Source organism: Arachis ipaensis, chromosome B3, assembly GCF_059453495.1.
Source record: "Arachis ipaensis isolate K30076 ecotype BB chromosome B3, ASM5945349v1, whole genome shotgun sequence".
NCBI classification, from domain to species: Eukaryota; Viridiplantae; Streptophyta; class Magnoliopsida; order Fabales; family Fabaceae; genus Arachis; species Arachis ipaensis.
This window is the reverse complement of record NC_142438.1, coordinates 65,445,366-65,456,189: the sequence shown is the minus strand read 5'-3', so window position 1 is coordinate 65,456,189 and position 10,824 is coordinate 65,445,366. Positions and strand designations below refer to the sequence as shown.

At 38.1% G+C, this 10,824-nt stretch overlaps 2 non-coding genes across 2 annotated transcripts; both read left to right on the top strand.

The window, feature by feature from the left end:
* The first annotated feature begins 4,200 nt into the window (after positions 1 to 4,200).
* Positions 4,201 to 4,308, top strand: LOC148570948 (small nucleolar RNA R71). Its single transcript, XR_015880418.1, has one exon. It is a non-coding gene; the product is annotated as a small nucleolar RNA R71 (small nucleolar RNA).
* Positions 4,309 to 9,384: 5,076 nt separating this feature from the next.
* LOC148570947 (small nucleolar RNA R71) lies at positions 9,385 to 9,491 on the top strand. The gene has a single exon (XR_015908581.1). It is a non-coding gene; the product is annotated as a small nucleolar RNA R71 (small nucleolar RNA).
* The last annotated feature ends 1,333 nt before the right edge of the window (positions 9,492 to 10,824 follow it).

Here is a 10,824-nt window from a genome sequence, read left to right as displayed (position 1 = left end):
AAAGAGCTTTTGGCTTTTTCTGCTTGCTTTTTCTTTTTCTTTCTTTTTTTTTTGCTATTTTTTTTTCTGCAAGCTTTTGTATTCACTGCTTTTTCTTGCTTCAAGAATCATTTTTATGATTTTTCAGATTATCAAATAACATGTCTCCTTTTCATCATTCTTTCAAGAGCCAACATATTTAACATTCATAAACAACAACTTCAAAAGACATATGCACTGTTTAAGCATTCATTCAGAAAACAAAAAGTATTGTCACCACATCAAAATAATTAAACTAGTTTCAAGGATGAATTCGAAACCATGTACTTCTTGTTCTTTTGTTTTTAGAACATTTTTCATTCAAGAGAGGTGATGGATTCATATTCATAACTTTAAGGCATAGACACTTAAACACTAATGATCATGTAATAAGACACAAATATAAATAAACATAAAGCTCAGAAATCGAAAAACAGGAAAATAAATAAACAAGGAGATTAAGGAATTAGTCCACCTTAGTGAGGGTGGCGTCTTCCTCTTATTGAAGAACCAATGGTGCTCTTGAGCTCCTCTATGTCTCTTCCTTGTCTTTCTTGCTCCTCCCTCATAGCTCTTTGATCTTCTCTAATTTCATGGAGGATGATGGAGTGCTCTTGATGATCCACCCTTAGTTGTCCCATGTTAGAACTTAATTCTCCTAGGAAAGTGTTGATTTGTTCCCAATAATTCTGTGGAGGAAAGTGCATCCCCTTAGGCATCTCAGGGATTTCATGGTGAGGAATTTCCTCATGCTCATGTTGAGGTCCATGATCTCTTATTTGCTCCATCCTTTTCTTAGTGATGGGCTTGTCCTCTTCAATGAGGATGTCTCCCTCTATGTCAATTCCAGCCGAATTGCAGAGGTGGCATATGAGGTGAGAAAAGGCTAACCGTGCCCAAGTGGAGGACTTGTCAACCACCTTGTAGAGTTCTTGAGGTATAATCTCATGAACTTCCACCTCTTCTCCAATCATGATACTATGGATCATGATGGCCCGGTCCATAGTAACTTCAGACCGGTTACTAGTAGGAATGATTGAGCGTTGAATGAACTCTAGCCATCCCCCAGCCACTGGTTTGAGGTCATGCCTTCTTAATTGAACCGGCTTGCCTCTTGAGTCAATTTTCCATTGAGCTCCTTCCTCACATATGTCTATGAGGACTTGGTCCAACCTTTGATCAAAGTTGACCCTTCTTGTGTAGGGGCGTGCGTTCTCTTCCATCATTGGCAAGTTGAACGCCAGCCTTACATTTTCCGGACTGAAATCTAAGTATTTCCCTCGAACCATGGTAAACCAATGCTTTGGATTCGGGTTCACACTTTGATCATGGTTCCTAGTGATCCATGCGTTTGCATAGAACTCTTAAACCATTAGGATCCCGACTTGTTGAATGGGGTTAGTGGGAACTTCCCAACCTCTTCTTTGGATTTCAAGTCGGATCTCCGGATACTCATTCTTCTTGAGCTTGAAAGGAACCTCAGGGATCACTTTCTTCTTGGCCACAACTTCATAGAAGTGGTCTTGATGGACCTTTGAGACGAATCTCTCCATCTCTCATGGCTCAGAGGTGGAAGCAATTGCCTTCTCTTTCCTCTTTCTAGAGGTTTCTCTGGCCTTAGGTGCTATTAATGGTTATGGAAAAATAAAAAGCTATGCTTTTACCACACCAAACTTAAAATGTTTGCTCGTCCCCGAGCAAAAGAAGAAAGAAAAATAGTAGAAGAAGAAGAAAATGGAGGAGATGGAGGGTGAGGTGTTTTCGGCCAAGGGTGAATTTAGGGTTGTGTTGTGTGAAAATGAAGAAGGAATAAGGGATTTATATAGGAGTGGGGGGAGGGTGAAGTTTCAGCCATTAGGGTTGGGTTTTAGGGAAGAGAGGATGGATGTGAGTGGTGAAGAGGTGATGGAGAAGAGTGATTGAGTTGATTGGTGAAGGGTATTTGGGGAAGAGAGTCATGAAAAGGTGTGAAAAGGAGAGAAGAAGGGTAGGTGGGGGTCCTGTGGGGTCCATAGATTCTAAGGAAATCCTGTAGGGTCCACAGATCCTGTGGTGATCCTGTGGGATGCACAGATCCTGAGGTGTCAAGGGTTTTTCATCCCTGCACCTTTTAGACGTGTAAAACGCCCTATACATGCAATCCTGGCGTTTAATGCCAGACTGCTGCTTGTTTCTGGCATTAAACACCACTTCCATGCTCTGTTCTGGCGTTTAACGCCAGGTAGATGCTGGTTTCTGGCGTTCAGTGCCAGCTTGGTGCCTGTTTCTAGCGTTAAATGCCAGACAGATGCTTGTTTCTGGCGTTTAAATGCCAGACTGCTCTCCTCCAGGGTGTGCTTTTTTTTTGCTGTTTTTCATTTTATTTTTTATTTTTCAGTAGTTTTTGTGACTCCACATGTTCATCAACCTAATAAAACATGAAATAACAATAGAAAATAAATAAATATAATTAGATAACATTGGGTTGCCTCTCAACAAGCGCTTCTTTAATGTCAATAGCTTGACAGTGAGCCTCATGGAGCCTCACAGATGTTCAAAGCATTGTTGGAATCTTCCAACACCAAACTTAGAGTTTGAATATGGGGGTTCAACACCAAACTTAGAGTTTGACTGTGGGGGCTTTGGTTGACTCTGCAGTGAGAAAAGCTCTTCATACTTCCTTTCCATGGTTACAGAAGGAGATCCTTGAGTTTTAAACACAAGGTTGTCCTCATTCAGTTGAAGGATCAATTCTCCTTTTTCCACATCAATTACAGCTCTTGCTGTGGCTAGGAAGGGTCTTCCAAGGATGATGGATTCATCCTCATCCTTCCCAGTGTCTAGGATTATGAAATCAGTAGGGATGTAAAGGCCTTTAACCTTTACTAGCACGTCCTCTACTTGTCCATAAGCCTGTTTTCTTGAGTTGTCTACCATCTCTAATGAGATTCTGGCAGCTTGCACCTCAAAGATTCCCAGTTTCTCCATTACAGAGAGTGGCATGAGGTTTATCCTTAACCCAAGGTCATATAGAACCTTCTCAAAGGTCATGGTGCCTATGGTACAAGGTATTAAGAACTTTCCAGGATCCTATTTCTTCTGAGGCAATGTCAGTTGATCCAGAACACTCAGTTCATTGATGAGCAAGGGAGGTTCATCTTCCCAAGTCTCATTACCAAATAATTTGACATTTAGCTTCATGATTGCACCAAGGTACTTAGCACTTTACTCTTCAGTGACATCTTCATTCTCTTCAGAAGAAGAATACGCATCAGAGCTCATAAATGGCATAAGGAGGTTCAATGGAATCTCTATGGTCTCTAAATGAGCCTCAGATTCCTTTGGTTCCTCAGAGGGAAACTCCTTGTTGATCACTGGACATCCTAGGAGGTCTTCCTCACTGGGATTCACGTCCTCTCCCTCCCTTGTAGGTTCGGCCATGATGGTTAAATCAATGGCCTTGCACTTTCTTTTTGGATTCTCTTTTGTATTGCTTGGGAGAGTACTAGGAGGAATTTCAGTGACTCTTTTACTCAGCTGGCCCACTTGTGCCTCCAAATTTCTAATGGAGGACCTTGTTTCATTCATGAAACTTAAAGTGGCCTTAGATAGATCAGAGACTATATTTGCTAAGCTAGATGGATTCTGCTCAGAATTCTCTGTCTGTTGCTGAGTGGATGATGGAAAAGGCTTGCTATTGCTAAACCGGTTTCTTCCACCATTATTAAAGCCTTGTTGAGGCTTTTGTTGATCCTTCCTTGAGAAATTTGGATGATTCCTCCATGAGGGATTATAGGTGTTTCCATAGGGTTCACCCATGTAATTCACCTCTGCTATTGCAGGGTTTTCAGGATCACAAGCTTCTTCTTCAAAAGATGCCTCTTTAGTATTGTTGGATGATTCCTTCAATCCATTCAGACTCTGAGAGATCAAATTGACTTGCTGAGTCAATATTTTATTCTGAGCCAATATGGAATTTAGAGTATCAATTTCAAGAACTCCCTTCCTCATAGGCGTCCCATTATTCACAGGATTCCTTTCAGAAGTGTACATGAACTGGTTATTTGCAACCATGTCAATGAGTTCTTGAGCTTCTGTAGGCATTTTCTTTAGGTGAATTGATCCACCTGTAGAATGGTCCAATGACATCTTTGATAGCTCAGACAAACCATCATAGAATATATCCAGGATGGTCCATTCTGAAAGCATGTCAGAAGGACACTTTTTGGTCAGTTCCTTGTATCTCTCCCAAGCTTCATAGAGGGATTCACCTTCTTTTTGTCTAAAGGTTTGAACATCCACTTTAAGCTTGCTAAGCTTTTGAGGAGGAAAGAACTTGGCTAAGAAAGCCGTGACCAACTTATCCCAAGAGTTCAGGCTATCTTTAGGTTGAGAGTCCAACCATACTCTAGCTCTGTCTCTTACAGCAAACAGGAAAAGCATAAGCCTATAGACCTCGGGATCAACCCCATTGGTCTTAACAGTATCACAGATTTGCAAGAATTCAGTTAATAACTGAAAAGGATCTTCGGATGGAAGACCATAAAACTTGCAATTCTGTTGCATCAGAGAAACTAGTTGAGGTTTCAGCTCAAAATTGTTTGCTCCAATGGCAGGGATTGAGATGCTTCTTCCATGTAAATTGGAATTAGGTGCAGTAAAATCACCAAGCATCTTCCTTGCATTGTTATTATTTTCGGCCATGTCTCCTTCTTTTTCGAAAATTTCTGTCAGATTTTCTCCAGAGAGTTGTGCTTTAGCTTCCCTTAGCTTCCTCTTAGAGTTATTTCAGGTTCAGGATCAGCTTCAACAAGAATGTTCTTGTCCTTGTTCCTGCTCATATGAAAAAGAAGAAAACAGAAAATATTGAATCCTCTATGTCACAGTATAGAGATTCCTTTATGTGAGTAGAAGAAGATAAGAAATTCGAACACAGAAAGAGGGAGAGGGTTTGAATTTTTAAAAAGAGAAGTGTTAGTAAATAAAATAATTAGAAAGAGATGAGGGGGAGAGAATAATTTTCGAAAATAATTGAGAAGAAAAGAAAAATATTTTTGTTTTAATTTAAAATTAATTCAAAAATTAAGAAAGGAAAATAAAATTAAATCAAATTAAAATTTAAAAGAAATAGTTAATTAAAAAAGGAATTTTGAGAAGGAGGAAGGTGATTTTTGAAAATTAGAGAGAGAATTAGTTAGGTAGTTTTGAAAAAGATATGATTGAATCAAAAAGATAGGATTAGTTTGAAAAAGATTTGAAAATCAATTTTTGAAAAGATAAGAGGTTAGAAAAGAAGTTAGAAAAGATTTTGAAATTGATTTTGAAAAGATGTGATTGAAACCTATTTTGAAAAAAATTTGAAAAAGAAATTTAAAAATATTTGATTTTGAAATTAAAGTTGATTACTTGACTAACAAGAAACTAAAAAGATATGAGTCTAGAGTTTAAAGATTGAACCTTTCTTACTAGGCAAGTAACAAACTTAAAATTTTAGAATCAATCACATTAATTGTTAGTATTAAATTCAAAAGTATGAAATAGAAATAAGAAAAAGATTTTTTGAAAATCAATTTGAAATTTTCGAAAATTATGAAAGAAAAATGAAAAAGATTTGGTTTTTTTTGAAAAAGATTTGAAAAAGATAGAGTTTTTAAAATGAAAATTTGATTTGACTCATAAGAAACAACTAATTTTGAAAAATTTTTGAAAAATTTAACCCATATTTTTTAAATTTTATGATAGAATAAGGGAAAGATATATTTTTTTTTTATTTTTTGAATTTTTAATGATGAAAGAGAAAAACATCAAAAAGACTCAATGCATGAAAATTTTGGATCAAAACATGTGATGCATGCAAGAACACTATGAATGTCAAGATGAACACCAAGAACACTTTGAATGTCAAGATGAACACCAAGAACTTATTTTTGAAAAATTTTCAAGAAAAGAAAACATGCAAGACACCAAACTTAAAAATTTTTATTCTTTAGACATTAATGTTTCAAGAATGCATTTGAAAAACAAGAAAAGACACAAAATAAGAAAATATGAAGATCAAACAAGAAGACTGGCCAAGAACAACTTGAAGCTCATGAAGAATGCAATGCATGAAATTTTCGAAAATAATTTTTTTAGAAAATTAAAAAGATGCAAATGACACCAAACTTGACTCTAGACTCAAACAAGAAACACAAAAAATATTTTTGATTTTATGATTTTATAAACTTTTTTTTTATTTTTTACAAAATTATTTTGAAAAAGAAAATAAGGATTTCAAAAATTTTTTTAATAAGAATTCCAGGAATCAAGCAATGTTAGTCTAAAGCTTCAGTCTAAAGAGATTAGACAGGGCAGAACAAGCTTCAGCAGGACATTACATACAACAGCCAAAATGATGGGAATCAACTAGCTCCTGTGATGATAAAAGCATCATCTGAAACACTAGAATTCATTCTTAAAAATTCTGAAGAAAAATATATTTTTGGAAAGATTTATTTTTATTTTTTTTCGAAAATAAAGGAAAAATTTTTTGAAAGATTTTTTTTTTTGAAAAATTTTTAAAAATAAAACAAAAAGAAGATTACCTAATCTGAGCAACAAGATGAACCGTCAGTTGTCCAAACTCGAACAATCCTCGGCAACGGCGCCAAAAACTTGGTGCACGAATCGTGATTGTTCATTGTTTGGTAACGGTGCTAAAAACTTAATACGCATGTTCATAATTTTAGTTCTCTTCACAATTTTGATACAACTAACCAGCAAGTGCACTAGGTCGTCCAAGTAATAAACCTTATGTGAGTAAGGGTCGATCCCACGGAGATTGTTGGCTTGAAGCAAGCTATGGTCACCTTGTAAATCTCAGTCAGGCGGATTCAAAAGGTAATAGAGTTTTAATAATTAAAAGATAAATAAAACATAAACTAGGATAGAGATACTTATGTAATTAATTGGTGAGAATTTCAGATAAGCATATAGAGATGCTTTCGTTCCTCTGAACCTCTGCTTTCCTACTGTCTTCATCCAATCATTTCTACTCCCATCCATGACAAGCTTTATGTAGGGCATCACTGTTGTCAATGGCTACATCCCATCCTCTCTGTGAAAATGGTCCAATGCGCTGTCACTGCATGGCTAATCATCTATCGGTTCTCGATCATACTGGAATAGGATTTACTATCATTTTGCGTCTATCACTACGCCCAGCACTCACGAGTTTGAAGCTCGTCACAGCCATCCCTTCCCAGATCCTACTCGGAATACCACATACAAGGTGTAGACTTTCCGGATCTCAAGAATGGCCATCCATGGGTTCTAACTTATACCACGAAGATTCTAATATCTCGGACTCGGTCCTCTGTATTAGATATCTAAGAGATACTTATTCTAGCTTGTTTGCATGTAGAACGGAAGTGTTTGTCAGGCACGCATTCATAAGTGAGAATGATGATGAGCGTCACATAATCATCACATTCATCATGTTCTTGGGTGCGAATGAACATCATAGAATAGGAATAAGCTTGAATTGAATAGAAAAACAATAGTACTTTGCGTTAATTCATGAGGAACAGCAGAGCTCCACACCTTAATCTATGGTGTGTAGAAACTCTATCGTTGAAAATACATAAGTGATGAATGTCCGGGCATGGCCGAGAGGCTAGCCCCCAAACGTGATCTAAAGATGAAACTAAAGATGTTCCAAAGATGTAGATACAATAGTAAAAAGTCCTATTTATACTAAACTAGTTACTAGGGTTTACAGAAATGAGTAAATGATGCAGAAATCCACTTCTGGGGCCCACTTGGTGTGTGCTTGGGATGAGCATTGAGCTTTACACGTGTAGAGGCTTCTCTTGGAGTTGAACGCCAGTTTGTAACCTGTTTCTGACGTTTAACTCCACTTTGTAACCTGTTTCTGGTGTTTTACTCCAGAATGCAGCATGGAACTGGCGTTGAATGCCAGCTTGCGTCATCTAAACTCGGGTAAAGTATAAACTATTATATATTGCTGGAAGGACCTGGTTGTCTACTTTCCAATGCAATTGAGAGCGCATCATTTGGAGTTCTATAGCTCCAGAAAATCTACTTTGAGTGCAGGGAGGTCAGAATCCAACAGCATCTGCAGTTGTTCTTCAACCTCTGAATCTGATTTTTGCTCAAGTCCCTCAATTTTAGCCAGAAAATACTTGAAATCACAGAAAAACACACAAACTCATAGTAAAGTCCAGAAATGTGATTTTTAATTAAAAACTAATAAAAATATACTAAAAACTAACTAAATCATACTAAAAATTATGTAAAAATAATGCCAAAAAGCGTATAAATTATCCGCTCATCAATTTCCAAAAATCTTAAGAACTGGTTGTCGTCCCCCTTCTTCTTTAATTGCTGAGGTATGGAGCTTTTGGGACGTCTGGCTTCAGTATTTCTCCTTTTTGCTGTGAACTGGGAATGGGAATTTGGACTTCATCTCGCTCCTTTTCCTTTTCATTTGAGTTCTTCTCTTGTGAATTCTTGGGAATTTCCTTCAATTTCTTCCCACTTCTGAGGGTGATAGCCTGACACTCCTCTCTTGGGTTTGGATCAGTATTGCTGCATAGGTTATGATTGGAAATTTGCTTGAATAGGTAGCCAATTTGTGTCTTAAGTTTCTTGATGGCAGCATCTTGATTCTGCATATTGGACCGCACTTCCTCTCGGAATACTTTACTGTCCTGGACTTCCTTACATATGACTTCAAGTAGAGTCTCAATCCTTGATAGTCTTTCTTCCGATGATGGTGAGTTGAGATTGGAGGGATGAGAAGGGCCATTTTGGCTTTCGAATGGATGTTGAGGTGTGTTGTTAGGTGGGTGCTAATATGATCTCTGTGTGGAATGTTGGTGAGCTGCATTGTTGTTGGGGTTGTGGCGTCTCTGATCTTGGCCTTGGTCTTGTTGATTTCCCCACCCAAAGTTTGGGTGGTTCCTCTAACCAGGATTGTAAGTCTTGGAGTATGGATCATATGCCTGCCTGGGTGAGTTTCCAATGTAGTTGGCTTGTTCCTAATCACCCTCTGCCTCTGCATTTACTCCTTCTTGAGCTGCTGATAAGGTGGTGATTGCTGCTACTTGGTTCCTCTCCATCTTCTTGGTAAGGTCAGCCAGCTGCTTGGCAATCAGCTTGTTCTGGGCCAGCAGTGCATCCACGTTGTTTAGCTCCATTACTCCTCTAGTGTTGCCTCTTTCAGAGGCATAGAAGTAGTCATTCTTGGCTACAGTCTCAATGACATCTATGGCTTCTTCAATGGTCTTCTTCTTGTTCAGAGATCCCCCGAATGAGTGGTCTAATGCCTTCTTTGATTCATAGGAAAGACCTTCATAGAAAATGTGTAGCTGTACCCATTCATTGAACATATCTGGTGGGCACCTTCTTGTCAAGTCTTTAAACCTCTCCCATGCTTCATATAGAGTCTCACCATATTGCTGCTTGAATGTTTGTACCTCAGCTCTCAACCTGTTGATTCTTTGAGGAGGATAGAATCTCGCCAAGAATTTGTTCACCACATCCTCCCAGGTTGTTAAACTCTCCTTCGGGAAGGATTCCAGCCATTTTGATGCCTTGTCCTTGAGTGAGAAGGGGAATAGAAGCAGTCTATAGGTGTCAGGATAAACACCATTAGACTTTACAGTATCACATATCCTCAGGAAGGTGGTTAGATGTTGATTGGGATCTTCTTGAACACTTCCTCCGAATGAACAGTTGTTCTGAACAAGGGTGATGAGCTGTGGCTTTAGTTCAAAGTTGTTGGCATGTATGGTTGGCTTTTGGATGCTACCTCCATAGTTTTCTGGGTTTGGATTGATGTAAGATCCCAGAACTCTTCTCTCTTGCCCAACATGATGCACTGGGCCTTCTCTGCCATGGTTGTGAGCCTCTTCTTCATGGTGGTTTTCCATATTCTCATCCATGTCTGGTTCAAAATACTCCTCCTCTTCCTCAGCACTAACGACCCTCTTTCCTCTTGCTTCTCTCCTCAATCTAAGGAAGGTCCTCTCAGGTTTAGAATCAAAGGAAGTTGAAGCCCTGCTTCTTCTACCTGTCATACAACCCACAAGTCACAAGTAAGAAAGATAGATGCAGACAGTATTCTCTGCAGAAATGCTGTTAGTGTGAGTGATGCAATATATCAAAAAGTTAGTGGGTTAGTAAACTAAAAAGTAAAAAAAATGCAGATAACACCACAAACGGGTAAGGGGTAAAGGGAAGGAAATAACTAAGACTGAAAGTAAATTACTCAAATGAAATTAAATCAAACAAAAGAAGAAAAAAATGCTCAATCCAGTTATCCACCAATTTAATCATTGTTGATGCAAAATCAATCCCCGACAACGGCGCCATAAACTTGATGCACAGAAACTTGTCTCTCAACAGATTTCCCTCGGCAAGTATACCGAATTGTTGTCAAGTAAAAACTCACAATAGAGTGAGGTCGAATCCCACAGGGATTGATTGGTCAAGCAACTTTAATTGGAGGAATGTTCTAGTTGAGCTAAGCAGAATTTGAATTGAGAATTGCAGGAAATTAAATGGCGGGAAAGTAAATGGCAGAAAATGTAAATGCTGGAAATAAAGAGCTGAATATAAATGACGGAAAGTAAATTGCAGAATCTTAAATGGGAAATGGGGAATTTAGCATGAAACTAAATGGCAGAAAGTAAAGAGAATGGGTAAGATCAGAAATGGGGGATTCATTGGGCTTAGGAGATGTTGCATTCTCCAGATCAAGTTCATTTTCATCTCTTCCTCAATCAATTCATTCATTGATCTCCTTGGCAATCTTAAGTGATT